The sequence below is a fragment of the Coenobita brevimanus genome, chromosome 33 (genome assembly GCF_032717465.1).
Source record: "Coenobita brevimanus isolate Jiangsu-jjx chromosome 33, ASM3271746v2, whole genome shotgun sequence".
NCBI lineage: Eukaryota > Metazoa > Arthropoda > Malacostraca > Decapoda > Coenobitidae > Coenobita > Coenobita brevimanus.
The window spans coordinates 35005207-35017784 of record NC_136986.1 but is presented as its reverse complement, the minus strand read 5'-3'; positions in this window follow the sequence as shown (position 1 = coordinate 35017784).

Genomic DNA, 12578 nt, shown 5'->3' with positions numbered 1-12578 from the left:
ACTCGGGGATGTTAAGGTTAGGCAGCCCATTCTCCTTGAAGATCTTAGGCAGGAGAACACGCAAAGCCCCCTTATCACCCCTACAAAAAGCCTTCACCGTTGAGATGCACATCTCGACGATGGTGCTTAACTCCTCTGAACACCCCTGATACCTGGGCTGGCGCCACCAAACCATGGGACGTTGCCGTGCATAGGCCAAGCCCTGCACAGCAGCCGCTCCCGGTCCGGTAACGTCCCTAGCCTTAGGACCCTTGGGCGTTCCAGAGAGGGAAAACTCCACCGTCTTGCCATCGCCAAGGGAGCGCTGGAGATGCTGTGGATTTAGTTTAACGATCGCCTGACGGTGAACGAAAATATCAACGCCAGTGTCCTGGCGTTTGATAAAACCGTACCCCGCCCAACCATTAAACCACACCATGGCACCCTTGATCTTCGACTGGGCTGTAGAAGGCCGAGGCCTGCTGTCTGCCCCCCTCAATGGGTCGTGAGTAGCAGCAAAAGAGGTTGAAGCAGGATCGGCACGTCCATGCTCTGTCATGGGTCGTTGCTCTCTCCTCCCACTCTTTATCACGTACCTTGCACTTTACATACAATACATCATGATCTCCTGACTCTATTACAAGCTCTGTGTTCTTGTTTGTTCTGAACAGTAGCATCAAACATCCTCCTTTTTTATCTTGCATGTCCCTCATATTGTCCAGTTTCCTTATTCCCTTACTCACAATTAACTCGTCCACTTTCTGTTGTGTTTCTTTTATGCAGAATACCTCTAATTCGTCATCCATAGCATTTTCTATTTCCATTAATTTTTGCTATATTAGACCCTGTGTATTTAAACTTATCTTGACTCTAGCCTTCTTCCCTGTTGTTTTCCTGTTTGAGTTTTCCAGTTAATTGCTGTTCCTGTCTCTTCTCTGATCAACTCTTTCTAGCCTCCCTCTCCTTATTGTCCATCTTTCTCCCTTGTTCCGTCTTTCTTTCAGCTCTGCCCTTAGCTTTGCCTGTTCTTCCCTCTCCTTCCTGGTTAGGTTTGGTCCAATCCATACCTTCTTGAACTTCCCACCTTGAACTTCCTTTAGTTTTCTGCTTTCTTTTATAATATCCCACTTTGTTCTCTCCTGTGTCAGCCTTACCACTACTGGTCTCAATTTTCCATTCTCCCTTTTGCTTATCCTGAATACTTTCTCCATTTCCACATACTCCACCCCTATTACATCTTTGAACATATCTTTGCAAAACTCATTGTCCTCCAATTCCTTTTGTTTGGGATAGTCGTTCTTACTCTCAGGTAAGCCAAACACCATTATGTTTTTCTTCCTCCTTTTCCTCTCTTTTTCTCCAGTTTCATGAAGCACCCGTTCTGCTGTATTTACTGATGCTTTATTAATTATTTCCTCTTCCTTTTTTTTTTTACCCTTTTCTTCTCAAATTCTTGGATTTTTTTCTGCAATTCCTCTTCCATTTTTCTTAGCTCTGTCCTTATTTCCTCCTCCTTATCCATCCTTGTTCCATTTTTTACTGGGGCTCTGGCCTCTATTTTCTTTCCCCTCATCTTCCCATTGTGCCATATTTTTCATCACTTCCTCGTTACTCTCCTTCAGTATGACTAGCTCACTTAACATCTCACAGCGCTCCCTGTGCACTGTCTTCAAGTCCTCCAGACCTTTCTTTGCCTCAGGATTGCAAATTTTACAGTACCACAACATAGCTTTTCTCCTGGTGAGCTCCTTATACCAAGCCTCTCCTATACCCTCGCATTTACGATAGTACCATATTCTACAGAGATCACAGTTTACTCCCTCCTCTCCACTATCTTGTTGCATCTTTTGCACGTTTCCTCTTTCTTATTTCCTCTTCACAGCTCCTGCAGTGCTGCTCACTGTTTACTTTCCCCTTAAATTCACATCTGCAATCTTTTCAAATGCCCCTTTCCCTTCAGATTCAGGCATTATTGGAAAAGCAGTTCAAACTTTACCCAGACGGGCCAGACCACCACTCCTTCTCAACTGAACAGCTGTGCAAACGTTCTCTTTTCTGAACTCTTCTGCAGGAGGTACGAATCTAAACAGCAAGTCCTTCAGGGCTCATGTATACAAAACAATACACTGAATACAGTATACTGTATAATTACTATATTGTCATAGTAACAAAAATTAGTAATGCGGTAAATATATGGATAATTTCATTTGATAATTTCCTGTACATAACAAATGGCTCATCCTGACGAAGGCTGTAGCTCTCAGGTTCTGGGAGTGCATCAGCTATCTTGTTTTCTGATCCTTTGATGTGTTTTATCTGTATGTCATAGGGTTGGAGGAAGAGACCATCGTATAACCGTTGATTGGAAAACTGGTTGTGGAACAGGAACGTCAAGGGATTGTGGTCTGTACAAATTTGGAGTTGGAGCTTTCCATATAGGTAACACTGAAATTTCTTGATGGCAAGGATGACTGCCAGGAGCTACTTCTCGACCGTACTGTAGGCACGTTGAGTTTTGTTGAACTTAGCAGGATGGTATGCTATAGGACGGAGTATCCCCTCGTCTTGCATAAGAACGGCACCGGTGGTGATATCACTTACATCTGTCCTTTGTGGAGACAGCATAAAACTGATCTGCAAAAGCAGAGGCTACTGCATCTGGTGTAGACAGAAGTTCTCCGTGAAGGCGCAATACCGGAGGGGAGGGGGGGCGAGAACCTACCAGAAATCTTGCGCACCTTTTTCCACACCACAGACATTGAAGTTGAAGATGAAATTGTAGAAACATACGACCTCCACGAGTTAGAGCGAGCATTCTTCATGACCCATCTATAGTGTGCATGTGCTTTGCGAAACTCTATTTTTAGAAAAACAACATTACAATTGGCAAAATACCAACGAGCAGCTGCTTTGTAAGTTCCCTTTGCTATGGAGCAGTCATCATTCCACCATGGCACAGGGTTCTGGGAAAAAACGCCAGAAGTCCGTGGGTTAGAATGAACCCCTGCTGAGAAAATGGTCTTAGTAAAATAACATTCGGCATCATCGATAGTTGAAAAATCAGTAACCCTGTTGGCAAATAAACATAGTTCCTCAAAGAGAGACCAATCAACCCTGTCCAGACACTAGCGTGGCAGACGGGCTACAGGAACAGAGCGAGTAGGCTGAACCACTACAGGATAATGGTCACTACCATGTAGATCATCCAAAACCTCCCAAGAAAAATCAAGGGCACAGTTAGAGAAGGAGATGGTAAGGTCAAAGACAGAATACGTGCCAGCCTGAACATGAAAATGGGTCGGCCTTCCATCATTTAGGACAACCAAATCTAAATCCCCAACCAAAGAGGCAAGAAGATCCCCCCGGGATTTGAAAGTGAGTCACCCCACAAAGGATGGCGGCCATTAAGGTCACCAAGGAGTAGGAAAGGGGGTGGAAGTTGGCTGATAAGGGTTTCTAGATCAGCACGTATAACAGGAACGGAAGGTGGAAGGTACAGACAACAGATGGTATAGCACCTCCCAACGTGCATCTGTACTGCTAGAACTTGAAAGGGCGACTGAATCACAAAGGAAATAAAGGGGACATCAGAACGGCACAAAATTGCACATCCACCGCTGTGACCACCAGGAGGAGATGCATGGAAGGTCTTATACCCCCTAATGGAAGGGAACTGTCTGTCCCCCACCATTGTCTCCTGAAGACACACACATAGTGGGTTCAGAGCAGAGAGTAATAACTGCAATTGCTCCCAATTTGCCATGACACCCCTACAATTCCAATGAAGACAGATTGGTACCGATTGAGCCATAGTGATTAGTATTAAATATTATGAACTTAGAAAGTTATGTAGCAACCTCATTGGGAAGGAGGTGAAAGCCCTTCTTCCTAGGCGTGGAGCTCTGCCTCACCAACCGAGAAGGCAATGAAGATTTAGAGTTTCCATGGGTGGAAGTACCCTTACCCCGAGACATGTCCCGCCCATCGCCAGAATGAGTCCGAAGCACAGAGACCTTCTTGGAAGACCCACGTGCCCCATCCGCACACCGATGTGAGGGTTCAGCTGGCACCTCTGGGCCAACCGAACCCCCCCCAACCAAATCATCCAAAGGTTGGCCGCTGGGTGACGGATCAGAGGGAGCAAGCGACTGAGCTCTATGAGTATCTAAAGACCCAGGCCCCACCACACCTGAGGAAGAGGCAGGGACGGGAATCCTAGAAAGGCCATCATGAACACCCACAGACTTAGACGCCACCTCTGGCTGGGTTGTCGAGCGAAGAGCCCCCTCAGAATCTTCATGTGGTACAGAAGTTTGAACCTTAGAAGGAGAGGAGTCACCCAAAAACTCCTCACTCGTTTGAGGTTGGCAGATGCAACCTCCATCTCTGCACCAGAACTTAAAGCATTAGAAACTATAGTGCCACACTGTAAAGAAGAGTGAGCAACAGTAGCAGAGCGAGCAGATGGTACAGGAGCAGCCGTCGGTACAGAAGTAGCAGCCAATACAGAAGTATGAGAGATGCTGGATTTTTTAGATATGTCAGGACAAGGATGCACAGGAAGGACATCGGGGGTTTTGGATGTGTCAAAGCAAAGTATAGCATCGACAAGGGTGTTTGTCACAGGAGGAACCGGAGGAACTGGGATGGGGGAGTCACTATCAGACGCTGGAAGAACAACCGCAGAGGGGACACCCCCAGAGACAGGAGGCACCTCCCTGGAGGAAGCACAGCTGCTTCCAGGCTGCACTCCCTCAGTGGAACCCCCCAGGCGAGAAGGCCGGGAAATAGAACCCCGAGAATTTGATGGGGCATTGTGTGATGGCAGGGGCACCTGCCGGGTAGCTTTATGGCGAGACAACGCAGCAGCAAAGGTAACCTCAGGGCGAATGATCCGCTCCCTTACCCTGGCCTTTGCCTCAGAAAAGGAAATTTTCTCCTTCGTTCAGACAGAAATGATCTCGTATTCATATTTGTATACTTCGCAATCCCTTGAGGAGGCTGCATGTGCTCCTCCACAGTTCAAACATTTAGAGGGTTGAGAACAATCATCTATACCATGAGAAATTTCACCACAATTTCCACAGACCTCAGGAAGGCCAGAGACTTCTCGCCTGCAAGAACGGTGGACGTGACCAAATCTTTGACAATAATAGCATCTTCTAGGTCGGGGAACATAAGGTTTAACCTTTAGCTTCCACCACGCAGCAGTAATAACCTCCGGCAAGGTAAGACGGTCAAATGTCAAGATAATGGTGGACGTGGGGGTTAAAACCCCATCAACCTTCTTCATAATTCTCTTTACTCCTACAACACCCTGAGGAGCCAGCCCCTCTAAGAGGGAAGAATCAGAATATGAGATCAAGTCACGAGAATACACAACCCCTCAGGACTGGTTCAGGACCAAATGACGAGAGGCAGATACAGGATAACCAGCGACAACAGTTAGAGACTGGATGCGTGAACTCTCCTGTTCATTCCTGGCTTCTAACAATAGAGAGCCATTGCCCTGCAAAGACACCGTGGGGGTAAATCCACATGCTGATACTAGACCACTGTGAATCTGAAAACAATTCAGGTTCCTGAAAGAAGTACCACTATCCACCTTAAGGAGAACGTATTCTGTGTAAGAGTTATTAGCAAACACACCAGGTAACACCTCGATAGGAAGGGCGCCTTCATTCGCAATATTGGCAGATGACCCTGGGGGTAGAGAGTCATCGGCCAGAGAGTGACCAGGTGATGCCAACTCGTGCGGCTGTTCACCGACCACACGAGTGGTTAAAGGAGTTTGCGATGTATCCATATACACATGCTTTACACAAAATGGCACCAGGAGCCAAGGGAAACCGCCTACCAGGGAGTGAGGGGACCGAGCACGGTCTGATGGGAGCAGGGTACCTCGTCCCCAGAGGGTGTCCCCAAAAGGACACCCTGTGATGCGAAAGTTTGCTCCCACCAGTGCAAAGACCCCCTTCCCCAACACCCCCCAGCCCAGACACCCAACCAACCAACTCGGGACAGCACCGAGGCGATCCCTCTGGAGGGCGGCACCGATAACCCTTACGGGTAACCTACGTTTCGGGCAGCGCTTAGTCAGATCCCTCACCCAAAACCCTACCGGCGTGGGAGACCCTGCCGGATGTCGTTACATCCACGGGCAGGCTTGTGGGATCACAGGGGCATGCAAGCCCCCCCACCACGACAAGGTGGCTGCCCACGGGGGGGGGGGCATTTCATTACAAGTAGGCTAATCCCTCACAGCTAAAAGCAATTGTTTTGAAAACAAGAATGAAATAAATGGAGTCACCAAGCTGAATGGGTTAATAAGATGACTTATATCAATAAATTTTACTCCTTATTCAGATGTGAAACCCTTCAATGCAGTGTCGTCATTTATATTTTGTTTTGGCGATGTCTTGACAAGTATTAACGGTAGGAGACTAAACATATTGGAAGATTTAGATGTAACATTCATTAACCCTTTATCACTAAGCAACTCCCCAAAGCTAAATAAAATGTTCAAGGGTAAGTAATATCTAGCAAATAAATAAACTAATACCGGTAATTAAAAATGAAAAATAATAGGAAACGCAAGAAAAGTTAAAAGGAAAATGTGTGATAACACTATTCTTGTTACCTTATGATCAGCCGTTTCACTTCACTGCAGCTCTCCACCGTTCCTGAGAATTTCCTCCAGATAATTTAGTCCAGCAAGGTGAAGCTGAGTTCGTGAATACAACCTGATACCCTGTCCGTATTATGTTGCCAATCATCATCATCAATCATCATCATCATCATCATAACCATCAATCATTATCATTATCATAATCATCAAATCATAAAACATCATAATCATAAAATCATAAATCATCACCACCACAACCCCGAGTTAATCTGATGAAAGACAAAGGGCTCACCCATCTTTTTCCATTCTGGTCTATTGGATTATAAACTATTCTGTCACATCTCAACGAATCTCCAAATCTTATCTTGCCATCTTCTTCTGTGACATACCTAATTCATCTCTGGGTTGCCATCCCATAATACTGGTTTACCTTCGGTTTATCTACAAAGGACGTGAACTGTCCACATCAGTGCTTGCACTTTATTATAGAGATAATGTCCCATATTTTAGTCTGTCTCTTATACAAAAGTTCTATTTTTATCTCTACATGCGACAAATAATAAATTCTATCTATTCCTCTGTTACAAGTAACACTCCTAAGGTTTCAGTGATTGTGTTAGACTAAAGTTTTCGATCCATAAATTAAAACTGGGAGGACACACTAGTTGCACAACCATCTCGACGTAATAGCAGTTGCTTATCTTTCATGGAGTTACTCAGTTTACCACAAGCCCATTCCACACCAGTAATGTTTGCCTGTTTAGCTTTAGTGTCGACCTTCAGTTCTTCCCCACAGGGAGTAATCAGAGGATGTCAAGTCTGATGACCTGGATCCACATGATTTTGGTAATGGCACTGTCTGTGAAAAAGTCCCGTTGCACCAGGGAAAAGGCATGTTGCTTCCAGTGAGAACAAGACATTATGCCAGACATGCCACCTTATAGATGGCGCCAGTCATATATATGGGTTAATAGTGCTAAGGGTTGATTTAATAAAAGCTTCAGCTCGTTACCTCTTATTACGGATTTCCGTGATGAACAACATGAATGTTTTGGAATCGCCTTTTACTTAGTGCAGTAAACGGCATAGGTATCTTTGCAGTTTTCCCATATAGTGCAGATTTTAATGCAAATATTTATATATTATAACGCCCCCTCCAGCCACAATTAGCAAAACATCTCTGAATATGTTCACAGTGAAATAAGTCTAGGGTACAATGCTTAACCATGGCAAGAAAGTACGTCATACGACTTCCAGCATGATAAAAACAGGTAAATTTAAACCCAGAAGGAAATGGCATACCTTATTATATTAATACCCCAGGTTAACTTTAACCTACAGTAAGCATCCAAAATCGCGAAAAACAACACTTTATCCTAAACACAGTCATCTCCCCGTCCTAACCCCTTACATCTCAGGAAGAGAAACCTCGGTGCCGTGTGGACTGAGACTGACTGACGAGTTCCCTTGGAGCCCTTTTCGAGTCGAATGAAGTCCTGTTTGTCCCGACTAACAAAGTCGGTGCTCCAACTAAGTCTCGGGCATACGTGTCTAGGTAAGGGTTCAAGGAAACTTCGTAGATTCACAGTATTTCGGCCTTACGCAGAGATATACACCTAAGGAGCAGTAAGGGCATGACACCTCCCCCTGCAGAAGACGAAACTTTGTAGCAGTCTTGATAAACGATGTGCTATCTTCAGTCCGTAGAACTAAATCAGTTGAGGAGAGTGATGCACTGCTGCTAGGTCTATTTTTTTAACTCTTCTGCGGGAGGTATGAATCTAAACAGCAACAGCCCTTCAGGGCTCATGTATACAAAACAATACACTGAATACAGTATACAATAACCATTGCCATAATAACATAATATAGATTAATAATGCAGTATATATATATGGATTATTTCAGTTGATATTTACTTGTACTACATATCATCCCCTCCCATTTTTTTTTTTTTAAGCGTCTACTGTAAACATGGTTAACTATAAAAAATATAGATATACACATACTTGGTGGTGTATACACGAATCAAAGCATCAATATAATAGGCCAATAAACAATAGCATGAATACACAAATAGTACAGTGATTAAAGAACAATCCAGTACTGATTTTCCGGACAGTTCAGTATTGGCAAACTTTAAAATACAGACTGTTCAAAGAAATACGATTCCTCTGTATGAAAAAAAAAAAAAAAGTAAATAAGTTATAGTAAAATATTCATAAACATTATTCAATAATATGGAAACAAATACAGTATTCAGAAAGTGTAGTCATTCAAATATTTAGGAGGGTTTGCCTTTGTGGATATCTCCTGAGCTGAACTGGCTGTTCATTATGATAAGGTCTTGCCGTAAATGGGGAACTAGAAGGCTGTTCCAAAACTTCAGATACTACAGGACTTGATTCTTCTTGCACACCAACTTGGGGATATACAGATACATCACTCTCAGCCGTAGACACCTCTGTAGGAACATGAGGTATGTAACTGGAATGAGTCACTAGATTCATTCTCTGCTACAATGTCGTAAGGGACATTTCATCAGGCACTCTTTCAGGACATTGCAGCCACTGGTCTATATGTCTTTTCCATAAATAGCCATCTTGAACTTTAACCGTAACATGGGTGGAACCTGTTGGTATATCAACTCTGAATTTGCAGTTGACAGTGTTTTAAACTTCAACTAATTTTGATTACTCAGTTTAAACAAAATTATCAAAATAATACCAGATATATCCTTGTAGTCTATCTCTCCCCCAATGCTTCTTCAGAACCCAGAGTATTTGATTCCATATCCACACAGTTGAGTAACCTTAACCTTGCCCGTAGCACGGAAAATACCATATTGGGTGATTTTAATGTACATAATGTTGAATGGTTATTGCTTTCTGCCAGGACTAACGATGCTGGTCTAGAGTGCAAGCTGTTTGCAGAAACATTTATTCTCTCAGTTCGTAAAGCAACCAACCAGAATAATAGATAATCCTGACGATAATGCCCATCTCTTGGGCACCATCGAACAGGGCAGTACTCCTAAGGTGGATGGAAAGCTGATGACAGGGAGAGCTGGAGCTCCCGTTTCATCAGCCCTCGGGGTTAGGTTCCGACCATCCCCCTTTGTTGAACTTATTCAGAGTCTCAGTAACAGAGAGTAGGCAATCATTCTCTCCAATACAAGTTTCTCTATCAGCACCAAACTACATGCACAGTACACACTACATTTCCTTTACCAAAATTAAAAAGAAAAAAGTCATGGCAGCAAAACACATGATCTCGGAGTCCCCAGGGGGGGGGGGACCATAAATGCCCCCACCTCCAACCCCTCTCTCGCTGACGACTTGAACTGCCTGGAACCAATGTCTGACTCTCTTCTTCTTCATTTCTGCAACATTAGCGGCCTTTCCTCTAACTTTCTGTTGAGCACTACCTCTCCTTCTCTAAACCTCACCTTTTTCTAACTGAGACTCGACTCTCTCAGGCAACTGAAGCAGACCCTTTTCTGTATCCTCCTACTTTATACTCATTTCAAAGCCAAAGGTGACTGTTGTGTATATATACACAACTACTTATCTTGCTCTCATGTTCCTGAACTCGATTCTTCTGAATTCTCTACACTCTGGCTTTGGCTTTCCTGCCATTCTCCGACTAAATATATCTGCGCTGTTTACATATTTCCTAATTCGACTATCAAAAATTCTTTGACTATTTTACTTCTACAATGGAACACATTCTATCCATTTCTTCTTTCTCTGAAATCTCCATTCTAGATTTCAACATTCACCACCACCTTTGGCTCTCCTCTCGTTCCACTGATCCACCTAGTTAACAAGCCTACACCTTTTCTATCCTTAATGACCCAGAGCAGCTTGTACAGCACCCTGCCCGTATCCCTGACCGCCTTGGAGAGAGCTCCAACATACTTGACCTCTTCCTTACACCTAATCCTTCTACTTACACTGCTAATCTTTTCTCTCCATTGGGCTCCTCCGATCACAACCTTATCACCTTAACCTGTCCTATCGCTCCAGTATGGCCTGTGGACCCTCCAAAGAAACGTTGTCTATGGCACTTTGGAGCTGCAGAATGGGAGGCCCTCAGGCAGTATTTCTTTGATTTTCCCTGGAATGATTATTGCTTCCGTGGCCGGGAGCCATCTGAGTGTGCCTTGCGCATTACGGAGGTTATTCACTCGGGCATGGAAGCATACATTTCTTTCTCATTTCCTTTGACTAATACAAGAAAACCTTGTTTTAATCACGCTTGTTCTAATGCTGTCCGCAACAAGGAGAGGGCCTATAAAATGTACCGGAGCCATCCCATCCCTGAATCACATCTTTTATACGTTTCTGCCCAGAATTGTGCCAAGTCTGTTCTTCGCTGTTAATTGAGATGGATGCAGTAAGGAAGAGATGGGCAGAGTATTTTGAAAGATTGTTAAATGTAGAGGAGGAAAGGGTGGCTGAGATTGTGGCGGATGGAAGGGTGCAAGGAATAAATGTGTTGGGAAAGTTGAATGATTCTTTGATCACGAAGGAGGAGGTGGAGAAGGCAGTAAAGGAGATGAAAACAGGGAAAGCTGCAGGTATGGATGGGTGTGCTGTGGAATGCCTGAAGAGTGGTGGAGTGACTATTGTTGACTGGTTAGTAAGATTGTTGAATGTGTGCTTTGAGAAAGGTATGGTGCCAATTGACTGGGCAAGTGCTTGTGTGGTTCCACTGTATAAAGGCAAGGGTGATAAGTATGAATGTACTAGCTTTAGGGGTATAAGTCTGTTGAGTGTTGTAGGTGGTGTATGGTAGAGTGTTAATTATGAGAGTTAGAGAGGGTACAGAGGAAGTGATTGGTGATGAACAGTGTGGCTTTAGGAGAGGGAGGGGATGCGTTGATCAGGTGTTTGCTGGGAGACAAGTGTGTGAAAAGTATTTAGCAAAAGGCAAGGATGTGTTTTGGGCATTTATGGATTTAGAGAAAGCGTATAATAGAATTGATAGGGAGGCTTTGTGGACTGTTTTAAGATTGTATTGACTTGATGGTAGGTTACTAAAAGGGGTGAAAAGTTTTTATGTAAATAGTAGAGCGTGTGTACGAGTGGGAAATGCTGTGAGTGATTGGCTTCCCGTGAGAGTGGGGCTGCGACAGGGATGTGTGATGTCGCCTTGGTTGTTTAATATTTACATGGATGGTGTTGTAAGGGAGGTGAATGCAAGAGTTTTAGGTGGAGGTCTGAGTCTGGTGAATGTTGATGGTGGAGAATGGAATCTGAAGCAGCTGCTTTTTGCAGATGATACCGCACTGGTGACTGATTCAGAGGAGAGATTGGGACAGTTGGCAGAGGAATATGGAAGGGTGTGTGAAAGGAGGAAATTGAAAGTAAATGAGAATAAGAGTAAAGTGATGAAGTGTACGAGGTTGATAGATGGTAGGGGGATGATTATAGTTTTGAATGGTGAGTTGCTTGAGGAGGTAGAGTGTTTTAAATATCTAGGGTCACATGTTGCTGTGGATGGAAGAATAGATGCAGAAGTGAAATTTAGAATAAATGAAGTAGGAAAGGTGCTGGGAGGAATGAAAAAAGTGTTTAAATGTCATTCGCTTAGAATGGATGTAAAGAGAAGGGTGTATGAGGGTGTTGTGGTACCGACTGCGTTATATGGGGCTGAAACATGGAATATGGGTGTAGCAGAGAGGAACAGTTTGAATGTAATGGAGATGAGGTGTCTGAGGAGTATGTGTGGAGTGCCACGTATGGATCGGGTGCGAAATGATGAAGTGCGAGGGAGAACTGGAGTTGTTCGGGAGATGGCTGGTAGAGTTGAGCAGAGGGTGTTGCGATGGTTTGGGCATATGGAGAGAATGGATAATGAGCGATTGGTGAAAAAGATAACTAGATCTGATGTGAGAGGTGTAAGGCTGAGAGGAAGACCACAAATAGGATGGATGGACAGTGTGAAGAGAGCGCTGTATGCGAGG